Source organism: Giraffa tippelskirchi, chromosome 6 (genome assembly GCF_054371585.1).
Source record: "Giraffa tippelskirchi isolate mGirTip1 chromosome 6, T2T-mGirTip1v1.2.pri, whole genome shotgun sequence".
NCBI classification, from domain to species: Eukaryota; Metazoa; Chordata; class Mammalia; order Artiodactyla; family Giraffidae; genus Giraffa; species Giraffa tippelskirchi.
Window position 1 is genome coordinate 43460253 of NC_137280.1, and position 22999 is coordinate 43483251.

A 22999-nucleotide genomic window follows, 5' to 3' on the forward strand; every position below is an offset into this window, starting at 1 on the left:
ACAGGGTCCCTGACTAGGCAAACAACTGACTCCTTAAGGAACGTTTAGCATAAAAGCATACCTGTACCACATACTTCCCTGGTGGCTCAGATGGTAAAGAATCCGCCTGCAATGCAAGAGACCCACGTTCAGTCCCTGGGTCAGAAAGATCTCCTGGAGAAGGGAATGGCAACCCACTCCAGTATTCTTGCCTGGAGAATTCCATGGACAGAGAACCATGGAGGGCTATAGACCATAGGGTCACAAGAGTCAGACATGTGCATAGATATAGGGTCACAAAGAGTCAGACATGTTAGTCAGAGTGACTAACACTTTTACTTTTTCACTGTACTTTATACCCAAACATTCAGAAATAGGTGTTATTTTATTGTGCATTGCTTTCCTTTAGTTTCAGTTACATTATAGTTGGAATATTATTAATATATTATTATTTTTTTAATATGTGTGTTGTTGGTTATATTATATTATTATATTATATTATATTTAATATGTGTGTTGTTGGTTATATTATCAATGAATCTCATTTCAAGATGTCAAATGTGATGTAAAAAATTGTGCCTTTTACAGAGGGGGGCAATTCCTTAACCATTGAAGTATTCAGCAGTTTCCAGTGAAGAGCATCTTCCTCAACAATTTTCTAGAAAGCCTTTTGAGAGCAGGAAATCACTTGTATTCCCCTTTTTCAAAACTCATAGTCTCCTTCAGTCTAATGAATTTGAGGAATACCTCTTCAAGGAACTATATCCAGTGAAAATCTCAACACATAGGGTAGAAAAGCCCATGTGGTTATTTATAGTGAAATTAATGGGAAAAAACTGAATTCCATACAACTAGTAACTTTAATGTTAAGTAAGATTCTAAAAATCTCACATTCCCTAATTCAATGAATTATTCACAAAAATACATATAGTCATCATTGACTAGTCATTGGTTAATGTAAAGGGCACAAGCGAACTCCTAAGCTGTTTGGGAAGATACTTCTATGTAATATAAACAACAATCTTCTCGAAGTCATGACTCTACAGAGAGTAAATGTCATGGAGGACATGAAGCAGGATCCAGGACAGCCAGGTTAGAAGGGAGAGCAGCAGCTGATGGGGAAGGCATCTAAGCCATCCCATAGGGAGCACCACGGGTGTGCACTGCTAGTCCCTCCAGTGCCACATACTGGCTTGTCTGGCTGTGGATGAGTTTCTTTTCCTCTGTTCCAGTCACAGTTCAACCAGAGAAGCAGAACCAGTAGGGATAGTGTATCAAGAGATTTATTACAAAACATTAGTTTACATGATTATGGGACCTGGCTAGGAAAATCTGAAATCCATAGGGCAAAACATCAGGAAGGCTACCTGGAAGTGCTGGGCATGGGCTTATGCCACTGTCCATGGGCAAAATTCTCCTTCAGAGAGGCCTCATCTGTGCTCTTAAGATTCAACTGACTGAATCAGGCCCACCTAGCTGATTTTTTTAAAATTCTATGATGATCTTAATTTTTATGAAATATTAAGGAAACATTTTATAATATGTTATAATACTTCATAATATTATAAAATGAAATAGCAAAATATTAGCAGTGGTTATTTCTCAGTGATGCTGATATGAAGCAGTGTTATGTTTTCAATTCCTCAAATAAGTGTACCAATTTTTTTCAGAATCAGAAAAAGTAAAATCTTCCTGAAAGAGAGCCGTTTTCCACCAAGACTGTGCTCATTTCACAACAATGCTGACCGCTTACAACTTACCAATTTCAAATTATTATCGCTTCACGTGGAATGATCCATCTTGTTTTGATTGCTACCCAAGTTCCAGTTTTCTTCAGAATCTGTTCTTGCCTTTGAAATTAATCAATAAAGCAAATGAACCAGCAACAGTGAAAGCATCCGCTCTTCTTGAATAAAAGAGCAACGAATGGAAAGACTCAAGACTCAGGTTTCCAAGACAGCTCTGCTAAAGAATTCACCATGGCCTTGGGCGAGACTTCCCCTCCAGGCCACAGCTTCTTCAGCTATAAACTGCAGGCCGTGAACCGAATCATCTCTAAGGGCCCATCCACCACTGACATCCCACAACTTTATGTGCCCCTGGGGCAGGAAAAGCAAGCAAAGCAGGAATCCATCGCTGAGTCATCTCATTGTGGCACTGTGATAGAAATCACACCTCAGACAGCCCCCTTCTCGCTATTTCTCCATTTCACCTTCACCTTCTCAGCCTTCTTTCTCTTGTCAATCATGTGGCAGTAAAACTTAGTTTTCACTCCCAACACTTCAGCTCTTCTGGCTGTTACTCTGAGAGTTCGGTCCTTATTGGTATCTGATTTTGCTCTGGCACTCAACGGGGGTCTAAATATTTCCTCCTCTCCACTCCAGCTTATTTCAGCAAAACTTCACACCCTCTCCTCTGTTGAAAGCTTCTCTTGCCTTCCCTGCATCATTCTCCCAGCTATTAATATAAATGCATAGGGAGCAGCCTCCATTTCTGCTCTCACAAAATGATGCTGGCATTTAAGAAAACTCTGTGTGAGTGCAGGGAGGCTGGGGACGGATGTGGGGGTGGAAGCCCTGAGATCTTAATGTAATCATGCTCATTTTAAGATCTACAGTCATTTGTCCTTGGCTCCATCTTCCCAGAAATGACTGGCACAGGAAGCTTTTTTGAAGGGCTATTGGCTCAAGTCTCACTTGGCGGGTCTTGTGGTGGGGGGGATCATTTCAGTTAGTTTCATCTGCCAAGTCTGTATTCCCTGTTGCCTGCTGACCCAAGTTGGATTTTAAATTTCCATCAAGACCACCTGCCTGGTGTTAATTAGTTATGGTTTCTTATTTTAAATGCAAACTTGTTTTAACATCCGTGAACTGGCATAGCATCTTGGGCAACTCCCCTGGTTCTACTGTACAAGCAGCAGTCTCAGCTGACCCAGCTATTTGTACTTTAATAAAATGCTGTAGCCAGGAGGGTAGAATATCCAGCAAATACCTGAGGCTAACCATTGTGAAATCCAAGTAAATCTCAACTCCTGTTTTTCTCCTATTCATTGTTTTTTGAAAAATCTTGAATGTATAATCAAGGATAATTTTTTCTTATTCCCAATCCCACACATGTGCTTCACACTTCCTTATAATGTGAATAGGAGAACCTTAGAGAGAAACACAAACCTATTGTTTTTAATGCTGCTCTAGATATCTCTGTAGGTTTCACTCATGTGTGATGCATTTACCTATTGCTGTTGTTGTATTAGTTGCTCAGTCTGACTCTTTACTACCCCATAGACTGTGGCCTGCCGAACTCCTCTGTCCATGGAATTCTACAGGCAAGAGTACTGAAGTGGGTTGCCATTCCCTTCTCCAGGGGATCTTCCCGAATCAGGAATGGAACCCCGGTCTCCTGCATTGCAGGCAGATTCTTTACCATCTGAGCCACCAGGGAAGCCCACTTACCAATTATTAAATCAAAGCAACTGGTTTCCTCTTACAGGTAGTGGGTGAAGGAAATGATCTTTTCAGGCCTATTAGCTTTCCTTTAGCATGAAAAACTAAATTCAGGAGTTCTCTTCTCCACTGATATAAGCATGTTCTCAGGAGACATAGTCTGACCAGATAACTTTCAGAAATGTATCCTAAATTTTCCTTCAATCCACGGCACAAAAATAAACAGAAGCACATTAAGAATGATGGATATAACAGCCAACAGGAAGATGATCTGGTATTAACACACAAATAAAATGAGTCTAGAACTTTGGAAGGGTTAAGAATCCCTCCTTTCTCCAAGACTCAGAAATGAACATGGAATCTGAGGGAGAGTCAGGAGTCACTGGCTTTCAAAGAAGAGCTTGTATCTATAGTTATTTTGATGTTAAATCCACTGATTCTCACATAATGTTGGACCAACATTAAATGAAGGTGGAAAAAGTGGACTGATATTGTTGTCACTTTACATTTCCTTGAGCAGCCTGCCATCCAGGTTTCCTTATCATCTTTAGAAACATCCATTTCGAGAAGTGACAAGGAGTGTCATCTTCACAGACATATTGTTGTTTTTCTTGTGCCCCAGACTATCTGATTTTATGTTCAGCTGTACCAATGACTAAATCCAGGTCTGGAAAGAGAAGGCATGGGATTACTTTTTTGTCATAATCTAATGGACAATTTTCTGGGTGCTAAGTATTAAATGGTTTTAGGAAATGATGAATGACACCAGCCTCAGTTTCTGGAAGGATTCCATTCCTCCAGTTGCTGTCTTTTGGATCTACAAATAATCTGGGATCAGCTGGCAACAGGAAAAGCCATTGTCTGGGGCTACCTCAGCTTCCCTCTGGGTTCCTCCCCCAAACACAGAGCCAAGGCACACCTCTGGATGTGAGAAGAAAAGAAGCTGTGACTGTAGATTAAATCACTCTATGGAGTTAGGTCAGATGGGACAAAGGCTTTGTGTCAGATCATAACCATAAAAATGTAATATCTAAAAGCAAACAAACGTTCTTTTGTTTTAAACATAATTACTGTCATTTATGTGAGATGTGAGAGCTGGATGATAAAAAAGAATTGACGCCTTCAAACTGTGGTGCTGGAGAAGACTCTCGAGAGCCCCTTGGGCAGCAAGGAGATCAAACCAGTCAATCCCAAAGGAAATCAACCCTGAATATTCATTGGAAGGACTGATGCTGAAGCTGAAGTTCCAATACTTTGGCCACCTGATGTGAAGAGCCAACTCATTGGAAAAGACCCTGATGCTGGGAAAGATTGAAGGCAGGAGAAGGGGATGACAGAGGATGAGATGGTTGGATGACATCACCAAATCAATGGACATGAGTTTGAGCAAACTCCAACAAATAGTGAAGGACAGGGAAGCTGGGTATGCTGCAGTCCATGGGATCGCAGAGAGTCAGACATGACTGAGCAACTGTACAACTGAAATGCAGTTTCCTGAAGGATTTTTACCTTTGGAAGATAAAAATATTGACAGATCCTAAGTACTCTAGTCCGTATATATTTTCATATCATGCATGTGAATGCCTGTGTACTTTATATTTGTATTGTATACAGGATGCATATTAATAAATTATGCATTTTTCTAGAGATAATTATGGGTTGTGATAAACAATTATGTACACTGTGTTGGAATGAGTATGTACTGGTTCATATTGATTAGGCATAGCTCTAATAATTCCCAGCACAGCAGCAGATTCTAACCTGTTAAATCTACATTCATCCCTTTCTTGTAGTACTTTTAAGCAATGCTATATGATTAGAGAAAAAAATAGCGATTCAGCTCAACTTGTAGTTTTATGTATCTTCACTCAATCAATATTCTTTTCAAGGAGAGATATATTGCTTGCTTTCATGGCAAGTGATTAAACATTATGATCTTGCTCTATGCCAGGTATAAGTGTCTGACACATCCTTGTTTTTGATTTTCCTAGGGCTCTAGGCTGAATTAATTTTCTTCCAACAACTAGAATTTTCCTTTTGTACATGTCACTTGTCTTTGCAATAATTACCACTTTGCTGCCATTTTTCCTACTAAATCATTCTTAACATACTGATCTCAAACCCTTTTTTAAAAATCCCTAATTTCTACTTCCTTCAAACAAAGAACAATGTTTGAATCTGTCATTAATGTAACAAAAGTGCTAATTTTACCTTTGGATCCTATTGGATTCCATACTGAATCAAAAAGCGTCATGTTTGTTATTAGAAAATCATTTATGTTACTTTCTTGTTTTGTATCATTAAATATTTCATGTCATACTTTGGAGGCAGGAGTTAATTTGTCAGAAGTAAGCTACTATTTGACTTAAATTCAGCCTGTATTTCATAACTTTAAGGTTAAAAATATTGTACTCCTTTTAAGAATCCACCTTAAATTTTTTTGAAACAAAACAAACAAAAAAAGAAACAAAGTGGGATGTATGTGGGTGGGTGGATGGATGATAGATAGGTAGAAGACCCTTTAAAAAATAAAGCAGATTTAGTAAACAGAAAGAAAGGATATTCAAAAAGCAAAAAAACCTCAGGAGCTAAGTGAATCAGTTATTCAACATTAATTGAATATTGATGAAAAAGAAAGAGTAGGTTATAAGTATACTCTAAATAAGGGCTCCCCTGGTGGCTAAGGCAATAAAGAATCTGCCTGCAATGCAAGAGACCCGGGTTCGATCCCTTGGTCGGGAAGATCCCCTGGAGGAGGAAGTGGCAACCCACTCTAGTATTCTTGCCTGGGAAATCCTATGGACAGAGGAACCTGGTAGGCTACAGTCCATAGAGTCAAAAAGAGTAGGACACAACGAAGCGGCTATCAGTTTCACTTTCTTCATACCCGTAATAAACATAGATAATTATTGGCTGAAACGATAATCACAGAATCTGTATTTTTAGCTTTAGGGAAGGGGGAAAAAAGCAGAAGGAGAAGCCACTTACTATAGATAGCTGTCCTCTTAGATCCATAGAGACTAGTGAGCTGATGTCAACAAGAAGAATTAAAAAAAAAAAAAAAGCCCAACCATCAGCAAAACTACAAAATAGTAATTAGCATGAGAACTTCAAATACCTTGCAAGAAACTGACGAGAACCCAAGGCTGACTCTAATTACACAGCTATAAAAGAAAAAAAACACAGTTTTGTACCTTGATATTTGTGTTTAACTCTTGGTCTATATCTATATAGTATCTGAGTTTCTAATTATAATAAATTATAAAATATTTCATATCAGGGGTTGTATTAAGTCCCTCATCTGGCCACAGCTGGGGAAATCCTAGCACTTTTGCCTGTGTGGTCTAACCCAGGGCACTCTATGTATAGAAGTAACTACCTTAATTGCAGGTAAAATGTCTAGGGGGATTTAAGAGTCTTCCACTGAGCTGGCTTTATGTGACAGCAAATTTTGCAGACAGACATATAAAAGAAGGAATAAAGTCTTAGTCCATTATGTAAATCTCAGAAGATAATATACTATCATTTTTTATAGCTTGGGATTAAACTATTTATCCACTATCAAAGGGATCTTTGAATTGTTTCTTTAAGAAATGGTAATGATTAGGTTTTAGGCATTACAGATTCTCTAAGTCTCCCTCATGAATAATACCGTGCATTTTCAAAATAGCTTCTTAGCATGGCCTGAAAACAAACCACCCCAACAAGGAAACTGAAGCTGTGAGCACCTGTCTCTAAGGTCATGATCAACGGAGATAACCAGGACCTTGGAACATATCTTAAGGTTACAAAAAATACTTTCCCTTAAACGATTATTTTAAGTGAGGGGCGACTTCCCTGGTGGTCCACTGGCTGAGAATCTGTGCTCCCAATTCAGGGGGCGTGGTTCAACCCCTGGTCAGAGAACTAGATCCTGCATGCCCTAAATACACAGCAGAGCCCCCCAAAAAAGGACTATTTTAAAGGAAACAAAGATTTATAATCTTTTTCAATTTTGTCTTATACAAACTAAATTTTCTATAAAAAGCAAATCCAGCTTTTTAAAGTAAAGACAAAAACCATAAGAATTATTTTTCATATCCAAATGAAAGTTCAAAAACAATATGTATCCACTATCTCCAAACACTACTCAGTAAAGCAAAACAGTCCTGACTGACCCCTCTCCCTCAGCTGGCTATGGCATGTACCACCCTCTCCTTCATTCTGCTCTCTCTTGGCTCCCTCTTCCTCTCATTCATTCACAGAACTGCCTTAAAGAACTTAAAACTCAGTTCACAGGATGACTTAGGGTGAGAAACACTGGTTGCAGCAAATAGCTTATAGATCTAGAATGCTGTAAACCGTATACAGCTTATTGATCTGTGCACAAGGAAATCAAAAACCTCAATACAATCTATTCACTAGTTGTCAGGAAAAAGAGATTGACATAAATTGTGTTGCACTGGATACCCCAAAACACCTAAGCAACCTATCCTATAGTTGCCAACATTAATTGGCATCTATAACACACAGACCCAGCTTGAGACAGACTTCACAATTTGGCTTAAACTCTGCATGACCTTTCATTAAAGGCTTAACAATATCCATATTCTTAACAAATACGATTCTACCACAAGTAGGCTTCTTCACCATCTTTTAAAAAAGTATAGTTTTAATAGCTGTCTCCAGACTACAAAGCATAAAAAAATATTTATTTTACTTTCTTGGTTAAAAAGAAAACTTTAGATTTAATCAGCTTTAATAGTAATCAAGCAGTTTTCCAGGAACCTGACTCAAATACCCTGCCCAGTGTATATCATCCAAATGATTGTATCGATAAAAAAAAAAAAACAGGTAATGTGCTTTATGAATAACAGATATCAGATTCTTACGAAATCGAAAGCAATTTTGTAAAAGTCATGATTGTTGAGACTTAGTGTGGTTTTATGCTTGTCCTCCATTAATCCTCCAGTGCATGGGATTTATCTTTTTATGTGAAATCCATGACAAAATATTTGACTAGTTATCAATCCATTAGGAAAATAGTTACATGGTTTTTCCAATGAGGTTAGAACAAAATGATTTTGGAATTTCCAGAATTTGCAGAAATGGAAAGAAGCCTGACCAACTTTGAACTCTGCTCAAGGAATAAGAAATGGGATTGGACACCATTTTGAAATGTGGGTGCATATGTGCTTGCCAGGTTCTCTTCTTGCCAGCTGCAAAATCTCCCGAAATGTCATCCAAATTTGATTAAAGACAGGTTACTCCAAACTCATTCTTTCACATCCTTGTAATAAAAATGGGTATATTTTTCAATATTATTGACAGGAAAGTAAAATAACCAAAACCAGGTGAACAGCTGGAATTAATTTCTCTCCTTAAGGAAGTATAGTAGATGTTCCGCCTAGTGTTATCACAGGGGCACATAACATGTACTCCAGAAAAACAAAGTAATGGATACTTTACCATGTTTTCTTAACTGTCTCACAATTTAGTACTTCTATAATGTTAGCCTCATCTCAGAAATACAGATGTGGTCACCTCAGTGTCCTAGATCATCTCAGAAGGAACAAGCACTAATGTTTTGATATTTCAAAAGAGGAACTGTTGTGGAAGAAGCACAGTGAACTCTCTAGACCAGTGGATCCCAACCTTTTTAGCATCAAGAACCTGTTTCATGGAAGACAATTTTTCCACCGATGGGGGTGGGGGGATGGTTCAGGTGGTAATGCGAGCAATGGGGAGTGACAGGGGAACAGCAGATGAAGCTTCACCTGCTGCTCTCCACTTACCTCCTGCTGTGCAGCCCAGTTCCTAGTGGCACTGGTCTGCGGCCTAGGAGTTGGGGACCCCTGGTCTAGAAGATCCTTAGATTGGACTGAGCTCCACCAGACACTCGACTACAACATAGGGCTACAGAGGTATCAGACAGTGCACGGCCCCTCCAGGCACTCACAGCTGGGTAAGAAGGCCAACAGGTCACAGGAGAAACACAAAAATACATATATGGGATTTCTGAGGATCACTGAGAAAGGAAAAGCTGTCACACAGGTAGAAGGGTCGCAGGTCGGGTGACAGAGCCTTGAAGGTTGAGAAGAGCTCTTCAGACGGACAGGAAACCAGAGGACAAGGGAAACACAGGTCACCATGGAAGCAAGGCACAGAAAGAGAAGTAGCAGTCTCCTCACAGAAGAGAGAGCCCCTCCTTTTTCCTTTAGCCTCCCTCCAGAGCAAAGAGCTGATGTTCACCGTTCAGTCTCCCGAACAGTGATAATGTCTCCTTCTGGAGCACAGGTTGTGTGGGTTTGCTTGGAGCTCTTGGTAAAAGGCTGAGGGTCCCTAAGCATACTGTTTCTTGGCAGTGACACAGACCTAGCCCACGCACAGCATTCACCTGAATCACTCTATGTCATCCCTGTGGGTCTTGCAGGGCAAAGGAAACTTACACGACCACGAAGCTCATGCTGCTTACTGTGCCCTGAGTAAGCAAGTCCTTTGTCTCTAATCTAGGAGACTTGTGTCTTCTGCCAGCATCCACGAAACTCTGGCAGGCAAGTTGATCGCTTATAAGGAAGGTAAAATCTCCCGACCACTCACAGTTTCTAACAGACAGGTAGTGAATCAATCCATCGATGAGGGAGCAAGCAGAGGAGAACGAAAGAAGAAATTGAAGAGAAAGATGAATTTGGTTTTGTTGCTGTTAAACTTTAAGTGGTTGTGGAGGCTGGGAACTGCCAACACAGATCTGTATTTCATGAGAGGTCTGAGCTAGAGATACATATTTTTTAATTAATTTTTATTAGAGAATAGTTGCTTTAAAATGTTGTGCCAGCTTCTACTGCAGAGCAAAATAAATCAGCCACACACACACAGACACATACACACACACATATATCTCCTCCCTTTAGGATTTTCCTCTCATTCAGGTCACCACAGTGCATTAAGTACAGTTCCCTGTACTATACAATGTGTTCTCATTAGTTGTCAGTTTTATTTTGTTGTTTAGTTGCTAAGTCGTGTCTGTGTCTTTGCAACCCCATGGACTGCAGCACACCAGGCTCTGTCCTCTGCTATCTCCCTGAGTTTGCTCAAATTCATGTCGACTGAGTCGGTGACTCTATCTAACCATCTCATCCTCTGCTGCCCCCTTCTCCTCCTGCCCTCAGCCTTTCCCAGCATCAGGGTCTTTTCCCTGAGTCAGTTCTTCATATCAGGTGGCCAAAGTATTGGAGCTTCAGTATCAGTCCTTCCAATGGATATTGAGGATTGATTTCCTTTAGGATTGATTGGTTTGATCTCCTTTCTGTCCAACAGACTCTCAAGAGTCTTCTCCAGCATTCAAAAGCACCACAATTCAAAAGCATCAATTCTTCAATGCTCAGCCTTCTTTATGGTCCAACTCTCACATCCATACATGACTACTGGAAAAACCACAACTCTGAATATACAGACTTTTTATACAATCTTTTACACAGTATTAGAAATCACAGAAAACTAACCAAACTGATCACATGGACCACAGCCTTGTCTAACTCAATGAAACTATGAGCCATGTAGTGTAGGACCGCCCAAGGTGGATGGGTCATGGTGGAGAGTTCTGACAAACTGTAGTCCACTGGAGAAGGGAATGGCAAACCACTTCAGTATTCTTGCCTTGAGAACCCCATGAACAGTATGAAAATGCAAAAAGATAGGACACTGAAAGATGAACTCCCCAGGTCAGCAGGTGCCCAATATGCTACTGGAGAAGAGTGGAGAAATAACTCCAGAAGGAATGAAGAGATGGAGCCAAAGCAAAAACAACGCTCAGTTGTGGATGTGACTGGTAATGGGAGTAAAGTCAGATGCCATAAAGAACAATATTGCATAGGAACCTGGAATGTTAGGTCCATGAATTAAGGTAAATTGGAAGTGATCAAACAGGAGATGGCAAGAGTGAACATCAACATTTTAGGAATCAGTGAACTAAAATGGACTGGAATGGGCGAATTTAATTGAGATGACCATTATATCTACTACTGTGGGCAAGAAGCCCTTAGAAGAAATGGAGTAGCCCTCATAGTCAACAAGAGTCTGAAATGCAGTGCTTGAGTGTGATCTCAAAGATGACAGAATGATCTCTGTTCGTTTCCAAGGCAAACCATTCAATATCACAGTACTCCAAGTTTATGTCTCAACCACTAATACTGAAGAAGCTAAAATTGAACAGTTCTATGATGACCTACAAGACCTTCTAGAACTAACACCCAAAAAAGATGTCCTTTTCATCATAGGGGACTGGAATGAAAAGTAGGAAGTCAAGAGATACTTGAAGTAACAGGCAAATTTGGCCTCAGAGTACAAAACGAAGCATGGCAAAAGCTAACAGAGTTTTGCCAAGAGAACGCACTGATCACAGCAAACACCCTCTTTCAACAACACAAGAGAACACTTTACACATGGACATCACCAGGTGGTCAATACCGAAATCAGATTGATTATATTCTTTGTAGCCGAAGATGGAGAAGCTCTATACAGTCAGCAAAAACAAGACTAGAGGCTTATTGTGGCTAGATCGTGAACTCCTTACTGCCAAATTCAGACTTAAATTGAAGAAAGTAAGGAAAACCACTAGACCATTCAGATGTGACCTATATCAAATCCCTTATGATTATACAGTGGAAGTGACAAATAGATTCAAGGGATTAGATCTGATAGACAGAGTGCCTGAAGAACTATGGGCAGAGGTTCATGACATTGTACAGGAGGCAGTTATCAAGACCATCCCCAAGAAAAAGAAATGCAGAAAGGCAAAGTGCAGTCTAAGGAGGTCTTAAAAATAGCTGAGGAAAGACAAGATGCTAAAGGCAAAGGAGAAAAGGAAAGATATACCTATCTGAATGCAGAGTTCCAAAAAATTATCTAGGAGAGATAAGAAAGCCTTCCTCAGTGATCAATGTAAAGAAATAGAGGAAAACGATAGAATGGAAAAGACTAGAAATCTCTTCAAGAAAATTAGAGATACCAAGGGAATATTTCATGCAAAGATGGGCACAATAAAGGACAGAAACAGTATGGGCCTAACAGAAGCAGAAGATATTAAGAAAAGGTGGTAAGAATACACAGAAGAATTATACAAAAAAGATTTTCATGACCCATATAACCACAATGGTGTGATCACTCACCTAGAGCCAGACATCCTGGAGTACGAAGTCAAGTGGGCCTTAGGAAGCAGCACTACAAACAAAGCTAGTGGAGGTGATGGAATTCCAGCTGAGCTATTTCAAATCCTAAAAGTGTGATTGCTGTGAAAGTGCTGCACTCAATATGGCTACGAATTTGGAAAACTCAACAGTGGCCACAGAACTGGAAAAGGTCAGTTTTCATTCCAATCCCAAGGAAAGGCAATGCCAAAGAATGTTCAAACTACTGCACAGTTGCACTCACCTCACACGCTAGCAAAGTAATGTTCAAAATTCTCCAAGAGAGGCTTCAACAGTACATGAATCAAGAACTTCCAGATGTTCAAGCTGGGTTTAGAAAAGTCAGAAGAACCAGAGATCAAATTGCCAACACCTGGTAGACCATTGAAAAAGCAAGAGAGTTCCAGAAAAACATCTACTTTATTGACTATGCCAAAGCCTTTGGCTATGTGGATCACAACAAACTGAGGAAAATTCTTCAAGAGATGGGAATACCAGACCACCTGACCTGCCTCCTGAGAAATCTGTACACAGGTCAGGAAGAAACAGTTAAAACTGGACATGGAACAACACACTAGTTCTAAAAGGGGAAATGAATACATCAAGCCTGTATATTGTCACCCTGCTTATTTAACTTATATGCATAGTATATCATGTGAAATGCTGGGCTGGATGAAGCACAAGCTGGAATCAAGATTGCCGGGAGAAATATCAATAACCTCAGATATGCAGATGACACCACTCTTAGGACAGAAAGCAGAGAAGAACTGAAGAGCCTCTTGATAAGTGAAAGAGGAGAGTGAAAAGGCTGGATGAAAACTCAACATTCAAAAAACTAAGATCATGGCATCCAGTCCCATCATTTCATGGCAAATAGATGGGGAACAATGGAAACAGTGACAGACTATTTTGGGGGGGCTCCAAAATCACTGCAGATGGTGACTGCAGCCATGAAATAAAAAGACGTTTGCTCCTTGGAAGAAAAGCTATGGCCAACCTAGACAGCATATTAAAAAGCAGAGACATTACTTTGCCAACAAAAGTCCGTTTAGTCAAAGCTATGGTTTTTCCAGTAGTCATGTATGGATGTGAGAGTTGGACCATAAAGAAAGCTGAGCACTGAAGAACTGATGCTTTTGAACTGTGGTGTTGGAGAAGACTTGAGAGTCCTTTGGACTGCAAGGAGGTTAAATTAGCCAATTCTAAAGGAAATCAGTCCTGAATATTATTGGAAGGACTGAATCAGAAGCTCCAATACTTCGACCACCTGATGCAAAGAAGTGACTCATTGGAAAAAACCCTGATGCTGGGAAAGATTGAAGGCAGGAATAGAAGGGGATGACAGAGGATGAGATGGTCGGATGGCATCACTGACTTGATGGACATGAGTTAGAGCAAGCTCCAGGAGTTGGTGATGGACAAGGAAGCCTGGCGTACTGAATGAAGTCCATGGGATCACAAAGAGTCGGACATGACTGAGTGACTGGATGGAACTGAACTGACAAAATATCAGTAATGTTTATATGTCAATCTCAATCTCCCAATTCCTCCCAAGAAACATATTTTTGAATTATTCAAATCCACATGTGAGTTAACATCTTGAGGATGAAGAACCATATCCTGGAGAATACCATTATTTAAGTGGTAGTTATGGGGGTGTGGTCTATAGGAATAGATAGAATGAAATGAGGATGATGCGTCTCTCAGATGCCAAAAAGCAGAGAATTCCAAGAAGGTAGTAATCACCAGTGGAATGAGGAAAGATCCAAAAACAGAAAAACCAAAATCCCACTGGACTTAGCACCTAGAAAATAACTGTCATTCTCATGTGATATGCTGGTCCTGGATCTATGGGCCAGGAGGTCCCCTCCTCAACCTTCCCCTCATCTGTGTTCCAGACATCGGAACCTGCAGGCTGCACTTGCCAGGCTCTAGTGTCAGCTGGTCTCCAGCTGGGCTGAGTTTAGCTAATGGTTGATATGGGTGAGAGATTAAAAGACAAAGGAAACAGAGAGGTTGGGTGTTTCTGCTTCTCTTCTCTACTGTGGATGCATGTCTGACAGTACATGGGCTGAATCCCCTCCATGGCTTCAGCTCCCTCTGGACAAGTCAGTCAACCCAAGAGTCTTGCCTCTACGGTCACCTCCAGGCCAAAATCTGATAGTACCAGTTTTATTCCATGTGCGGAAGTAGCTTCCAGCTGTGGGTATCTGAGATATCTCACCATCCTCTGTCTGGTTTCTCAGTTACTCTACTACCCATCTAATCAATTTCCCCACATTATATATATATATATATATATATATATATATATATATTTGTGTCAATCACTGAAGTTGTTCATTTTTTGGCCTGGTTGGATCCTGATTAGTAAGAACAGGTAAGGATACAAAAGCCAAATCTGATAGGCAAAAGAATGGGAAAAGATGTTGACAACCAATTGTATAGATCATACTTTGAGTAGTTTCATGAAAAGTAAAGAGAGACTTGATGGTAGCTGGAGGGCTGGGTCTTTTAAACTTGTTTGGTAAGATATGTGCTTGTTTTAGGCTGAGGGGAAGATGTCTGAAAAGAGTGAGAGAATAAAAGGTAGAGGAATTGAGCTGTGTGTGTGTGTTAAGTCACTTCAGTTGTGTCCAACTCTTTGCGACCCTATGGACTATATATAGCCCACCAGGCTCCTCTCTTCATGGAGTTCTCTAGGCAACAAAACTGAAGTGGATTTCCATGCCCTTCTCCAGGGGATCTTCCCAACTCAGGGATTGAACCTGCGCCTCCTGTGTGGCTCCTGCATTGCAGGCAGAATCTTTGCCACTGAGCCACCAGGGAACTAGTTGGATTAATGAAATAAGGTCCCAGAGGAAACAAGAGGAGGTAAGGGGTTTTGTAGGATCCAGGTAACAGATTTGATACAGTTAACAGGATTTTTTCCCCAATGCATCAGATAAAACTGGTAATAGTTCAGTTAAATCAACAAGATCCATCAATAGTGGTATAAAGTTATATCATCAGCTAACGGGTTTGACCCCAACCTGAAATTAATATCCTGAAACCAGCAATACAAAGGTAAAGATTAGCTACCTTGTAAGTAAAGTGTGTGAAATTTTCCGATGGACTCAGCTTTTCCCAGAAGTTTAAGGCTTTGCTGAGTTTAGAGATGAAAAGGAGGGTTGGAAGACAGTGGTGATGGTCTGGAATCCTTCCATGAGGACTGGGAGTGAAAACTAACCAGGGATCTCTGAGAGGACTGATGGTAATGCAGAGGACCCAGCTGAGGTATTTACAAGGAACTGCATAGTTTATAGTTTGGTTCCCCTCACCCTCAGATTATCAGTTGTGCCCATGTGGAAGCAGGATGACAAATCCAGGGTTGCAGTCTTGAGAGATGAACACTGTGGAAGGACAGAACTGCAGGAAATCATAGATAGGAAAATGGTTTGGATGGTCTCTCAGGGAATACAGACAGTATAAGCCAGCAGAAAGAATGCTGAGGTGCACAGGTGGGCAGGACCGACTTCCCATCCCAGCTAAGGAAACCAAGGCAAGTGACAACATTTCTAAGCTTCAACTCCCTCATCCATAAAGTGAAAATAGGTTATAAGACTGAATGAGAAAATGTATATAGAGTGTGAACTAAAGATCCTCGCACACACAGAGAACTCAGCCAATGACAGTGAAAGTGGCCAATTTTCATCAATCGGATCCTTATTCAATTTTGATATGTGTACATCTCTCTTTAAAGATGAGGCACAAATCTGCAACTTCTCTAAAACATACTATGTCAGGTACCCAAAGAAGCCCACTGCAAGTCACTCTGTGGCTCTGAACCACACAGGAAGATGCTCGTGAGACTCTGATCTACCATCATCCAGAGAGAATAGAGCTGTTGAGAGCCCTGTGTGGAGATTATACTCTATGGGGAATATGAGCCTCTGGGGAGCCACAGAACAGGCAATTCAACTGGGGCACAAAAACGGACCAGGTATGGAAAGATCCTCCAGGGTCTAGTGGCTGAGATTTACAGCTGGTGGGGGCATCTGGGGAAACAATCAGAGACACATCAGCTAGCAGAACCAGGGTTCCAGTGCATCTTCCACACTGTGACTTATTTATCACAAATAAGTATATACAGTGTGATCGCTCTGCTGATCACCCAGCCTGCTTCTGAACTCTCTGTTTTCTGCCTCCTGACAATTTTCTTTCTCAGTATCTTCACAGAAAGAAAAAGCTTCCCCACAGAGCCATAATATCTCAAATGGATCAGAAAACCCACATAGCAAATTTTCATTTGTTCTGACAAGTTGTTAAGGATAAAATTATGGCCTTGAATAAATTTCTTGGAAATAAGCTTGTGATCTGACTTCACATATAAATAACCACCCTGGTTCTTACTTCGATACTAAATAGGAGTTAAGTGAGCTCAACAATACTACACATTTAGCTATTTTGCTTGCTCTCAGTGAACAAGAAATAATAAAATCCGCAAATATTTGAAACCCTACATAGTGCAGAATTGCTAACGATTGTAGGCTTATTCTTTTAAAGAAGTTTACTGATAGGAAAATGACACATGTCATCGCTAGTTCCTGGGAAGCAGAGAGAAAACATTCAAAAGGCTTAATGAACAGATGAAGAAAGAAAACTGGTAACTGACTTTTCTGGTTTGGGAATATGACCATCCCCAGAAGTGCAACTGGCCAAACCTTACACACAGAAAATACTAAAGCTTTGCCCAGAGTCAATAAATCCATGTTCTGAGGTGTGGTGTCTTAGGAGACAGATCTGTTAACCATCAGCGGGTGTTTTTTACCTTACTACTCATGGCAGGCAAAGTTGAAGAAGGTTTTGTGTACCTGCTTTCCAGCAGAAGCCTGAGCTCCCAGCAGGGGAAGGCCAGACCTGCCCTTGGGCCTGAGACAGGTAACATATACACGTGTAGTACACAGACAAAGACACACAGCAAGGTCTTCAAACACTTTCCTTCAGGCTATTTCCCTCTACTGTAGACTCACTGAAGAAAAGCCTGAGTCAACCTCAGGTCAGAGGATGTGACGGAGAGACTTTTTCATTTGGTTTTATACTGAATTTGCCTGTTCAGTCAAGTTGGAATGGCTTGATGGCATTGCCAAAAGCCACCCTCATACTAAAGAAAAGAGTGTACAGAAAGGCAATTTACAGTCTGACAATGGGCCTAGAGATTATCATAAGTGGAGTCAAAGACCGATATCTTATGATATCACTTATATGTGAAATCTAAAATATGATAAAAGTGAACGTATTTACAAAACATAAAAAAGACTCACAGATCAAGAAAACAAACTTATGGTTACCAAAGGAGGGGGAGGTAGGGACAAATTAGGAATCTGGGATTAACAGATACAAACTGTTATATATAGACTAGATAAACAAGGACCTACTGTGTAGCATAAGGAACTATATTCAATATCTTATAATAACCTAGAATGGAAAAGAATCTGAAAAAATATATTTGTAAATCACCGAATCACTTTGCTGTCTACCTGAAAATAACACAAAAATGTAAACCAACTATGCTGCTGCTAAGTCGCTTCAGTCGTGTCCGACTCTGTGCGACCCCATAGACGGCAGCCCACCAGGCTCCGCTGTCCCTGGGATTCTCCAGGCAAGAACACTGGAGTGGGTTGCCATTTCCTTCTCCAGTGCATGAAAGGGAAAAGTGAAAGTGAAGTCGCTCAGTTGTGTCCGACTCTTAGCGACCCCATGGACTATAGCCTACGAGGCTCCTCCGTCCATGGGATTTTCCAGGCAAGAGTACTGGAGTGGGGTGCCATTGCCTTCTCCGAAACCAACTATACTTCAGTTTAAAAAGATATTTTTAATGAGTGACAGCAAAGTCCCTTCATAGCTTGCCAAGTTTACACACTGCATCTTAGTGTCATCCCCAAAAGCTAACATCTGCTTGAAGCTCTGATTAGTAGCCTATGCTACACAAGGCCAGCATATTTCTCTAGCAGCAAGGACAGGGTCAGAGACGGTAGGACAGCAAGAGCTGTTTGGGTGCCAGACAGCCGCCACTGCACCCTCTCTTGGGTAAAGATACACAGTTCTAAGCATACTCCTGAGGGAAAAATGCTACTAATGTTGAAAAAATGCGGCAGAGAGCACACAGAATGACTCAGCACTTCAACAAGAAGGCACATGTGTTGACCTCACTCTCCCCCTGCAAATCAACAGTGGTAAAGTCCCCACCAAGAGAAGCCTCCCAAAGCCTCTGCTTACAAATCTCAGCATGGGGGAAAATGGTCTTTCCTGATCTCCTGGATGCTTCAAGGAAATTTTTTTAACACCTGGTCTTAAAACCCATTCAAACTAACCCATGTGTCAGTCAAAATCCAATCTATCTGGTCTCTTCTCAACACTCTGTAATGACTGTGTGTGCTCAGTCGCTCAGTTGTGTCCGACTGTAGCCTGCCAGGCTCCTCTGTCCATGGAATTTTCCAGGCAAGAATACTGGAGTGGGTTGCCATTTCCTACTCCAGTAATGACCAATATGGGAAAATAATCTAAAAAAGTACAGATATGTAGAAATGACTGACTTTGCTATAGAGCAGAAACTAACACATTTTAAATGAACTAAACTTACAATTAAAAAAAATCCAATCTTTACGTAGCATCAAAAAAATGCATCTTGATTCCAACATTTTTATCATTAAAGAGGGAGGTCAACATATTGCATTATTTTCTTGTTCATTTTATTATTTGTAATTCTGTATGGTAAAATTTTTTAGTCAGAGGATAATTGCTTCACCACGTTGTGTTAGTTTCTGCTGTAAAACAACACAAATCAACTGTATCTATACATATATCCCCTCTCTCTTAAGCCTCCCTCCCACCATCCCCTCAATCCCACCCTTCTAGGTCATCACAGAGCACTCAGCCGAGCTCCCTGTGTTATATAACAGCCGGAACATAAGAAGTAAGAGATTTATCATATGTTACACAGTGGAAACCCAGCCCCCAAACCAAGATAGCTGCAGTCTCCTAGAATGTCCCTCTATTATAGTTTAGATGCGCTGTTTACTAACACTGTACTTTTTTTCTTCCCTTGTTTCCAGCATAACCAGTTCATTTGGTTGGGGGGCCAGAAGTGGAGGGGGCAGGGGAGGCATAGGCAAGCAAACGTTTTGTAAAGTGATGCATAGCATGAAGTCGGCTTACATGAATTTAATTTGCTGTGGCAGTGCAACAATACTGAAAGGGTGTGCTCAATCAGAGTCCTTTAGGATTGCTTCTGACCAAGTAACCTGAGGAGAGTTTCCTCATAAAGGTGTCTTTTTCACACAGCAGGACTTTTGAATCCCACCTGTAAATCACAGATGTCTATGGGGATTTGTCTGTCTTTTCCCGCTCCATCTCTTTTATCTATACCCCTTTTTTTGGTAATTTGTGAAGATAAAATAGTCTTCGTAATTCTTTTATGTGAAAGAAGTTTTGGTTGTTCTGCCCTGAAAGAGGCACATCAATTTTGATCAACAATTTGCACCCTGAAACTCAATCTCGGAGATATTTACCCTACCTCTTGCTTGAAAAGAAAAAATGCCACCTGAAATTCCTGCTCTGTAAGAATCAACACTGATGTTATTTTAAATTAGGTTTAGCACTTACTTTATGAACCTAGCCTAGACAGGTATATGCTACCTACAGATGACTACCTACATTGTTTAATTTTCTTAAACAACTTGTAATTATTTCTCTCACTAAATATAAAAATGACATTCAACTGGTGTTAATGCAAATATATATTATAAAATCACCCTGCTCTATCAGTTTGCATTGGGGCCAATGTATTTGTGTCTCAAGTAAACTTTAGGTTGAAGTTATGAAATGTTTTGACTTTGGATCACAGAATCAAGCTGTTTAAAAAGCACAGATATACATATACACACACACAACGTACCTCAGTAGTATTTACAGTGGAAACAACTTAAATGCCTATTTTGGATTGGTTAATAAACTATGATATGTCCATACAACAGAATACCATTGAGCCACCAAACATAAAAATGTAGAACAGGGGATGTCCCTGGTGATCCAGTGGTTAGGACTCCACGCTTCCACTGTAGGAGGCACAGGCTCGATCTCTCATCGGGGAAATAAGATCCTACATTCCATGCGGCCAATATATAAATTCTAAACATAAAAATCTTGTATTAAATTTTAAAAATGTAGAACAATGTTCAAAGACATGAAAAGATCACCAGCACCACAAATGAGAGAACACTAACAATTGCAGAGGAATATATACAATATTCCATTTCCATTAAAAAATATATAGATCCTTACACTTTCATAGGATCAAAGTCAGAGTCACTGCCTCTCAGTGGTTAGATTAGAAGTGTTTGTCTTAGTCAGTCTCAGACCTCACCCCCATACCCAAATTTTACACAGAATGGCATGAATTTTTTTTTAAAGTTATTTTTCAATAGTAATTACTTTTATAACCAAGACTGAGAGAGCTAGAGAGGCCCCACTAGCAAAAGGCCCACTCACATAGATCATAAGTACAGGAGAGCCAAAGCAGCTGAACCCAAAAGCTAACCTCAAAAGCTTAGAAATGAGTTAAAGTGTGTGCCAAGCCGTGATATGCACTAAACTGAAAGGAGACTAGCTGCACTACTTGTGAGACAACATGATTACTGCAGGCCTAGTGCTCCTCCTGCTCTGTCTCTTAGATATCCCCAAGGCATCCCCTTGAATCACTCTCTGGGACTTGGGTCCAGAAACAGCAAGTGAAGAGTGCCACGAATGTATCATGTTCTTAACCTAACAGAAATACTGTTTGTCTTTATCCGTGATGACCATTTTGATAAGTTTTGTGTGTCCAAGGCATACTATAAATTTTTTTGTCAAACAGCTACAATTGTAATAAAATAAGCACACAAATATGGAATAAATTACATCTTAAAATGTTCCTTTTGGAGAAAAAAACCTTTACAAGACACATTTAGCATGACAGAAAAAAAGGAAAGAAGGGAGAAGGGATAGGGGAGGAATAAAGACCTTAAAGAAAAGAAAGGTAAAGAGGAAATAAAATTTAAAAAAATAAGATAACTAGAGATGATATTAGCATACCATAATATCCCATACACTTGGAGAAAATGAGCCACAAATTTATATCTAATCTTTGTAGTAGCCAATGCCACAAATGAAACACAATTTTGTAATTTATAGTATATTTAAGATAAAGCAGCAGAAACAAGAGGGCAATTTCTTCCAATGATCCCTTAATAAGAAACACTTCTGTTGTTGCTGTTTAGTTGCTAAGTAGTATCTGACTCTTTTGCAACCCCATGGACTGTAGCCCTTCAGGCTCCTCTGTCCATGGGATTTTCCAGGCAAGAATACTGGAGTGGGTTGCCATTTCCTTTCCCACAGTTATCTTCCCCACCCAGAGATCGAACCCAGGCTTCCTGCATTGGCAGGCAAATTCTTTACCACTGAGCCACCAGGGAAGCCCAGTGAGCAGCGCTATGGGATGTAATAATGCTAAATTCTCAACATCACCCCCTACAGTACATGCCTGCCTTATGGAGCTGTTTCTCACAAGGGTCCACAGAGTACTCTGACAGTGCCACACAATTCAGTTTACATCAGCAACTCAGAGGATGGAAAAGTTAACACAGTGATCCAGGTTCCTGGCTCAGTGGTGCTTCATCTTAGGATATGTGTTTTCATTTCCGGAAATGCAGGTATGACGTAGCTTTTTCAGTGCTCCATTATTAATTCTGTCAACCCAACTTTGAAATGCAGAGTGCTGCAGTGAACTTGATATATCCTTCCTTCATATCCTACTTATAGTTAAATGCAGACCTGTGTATTTTAGCAGTTAATGTACTAAATGAAAAGTTGTATCCTTTTTCATTCATTCATTCAATTAATCAAGTATAATTCAACAAACACTTCTTGAATACTTACTTCCTAGAGGTATGTTTGCATGGTAGTATGACAGAGGTGACCAAAGCAGGCTTGGCCATGGTGGGGTCCTCATGGAAATGACAAATCAGTCTAGAGTTACATCAGCGCCATGATGTTTGTGGTTGGATTACTCTTTGTTGGGGGAGGGGACCTGTCCTGGACTGGGTAGGAGGTTTGGCTACATCCCTGGCTTCCATCTCCTACATCCCAGGAGCCACGCCCCCCAGTTGTGACAGGCAAAACTATCTCCAGATGTTGCTAAATATCCCCTGCAGAACCGCTGGTCTAGAGAGCACTAACCCTAAGAAACAACAATGAGTCAGTTCAGAGAGAGGAAGCAGGGGTGCTGAGAGGATGTAAAGAGGAGGAACTAACCCAGTCCTGTATCCGATGAAGGCCTTCTTGAGAAGGTTAAGTTTAAAAGCTCCCAGAGACAGATGTCTAAAAAAGGTTACTCCA

General features: G+C 40.4%; 1 long non-coding RNA gene and 1 other non-coding gene across 3 annotated transcripts in view; both read right to left on the reverse strand.

Annotated features, from left to right (window-relative positions):
• LOC145510461 (uncharacterized) overlaps positions 1–22999 on the reverse strand; it is a 174344-nt gene that overhangs the window by 83240 nt on the left and 68105 nt on the right. The gene's annotated exons all lie outside the window — the stretch shown is intronic.
• LOC145511836 (small nucleolar SNORD12/SNORD106) lies at positions 15518–15606 on the reverse strand. The gene has a single exon (XR_014058210.1). It is a non-coding gene; the product is annotated as a small nucleolar SNORD12/SNORD106 (small nucleolar RNA).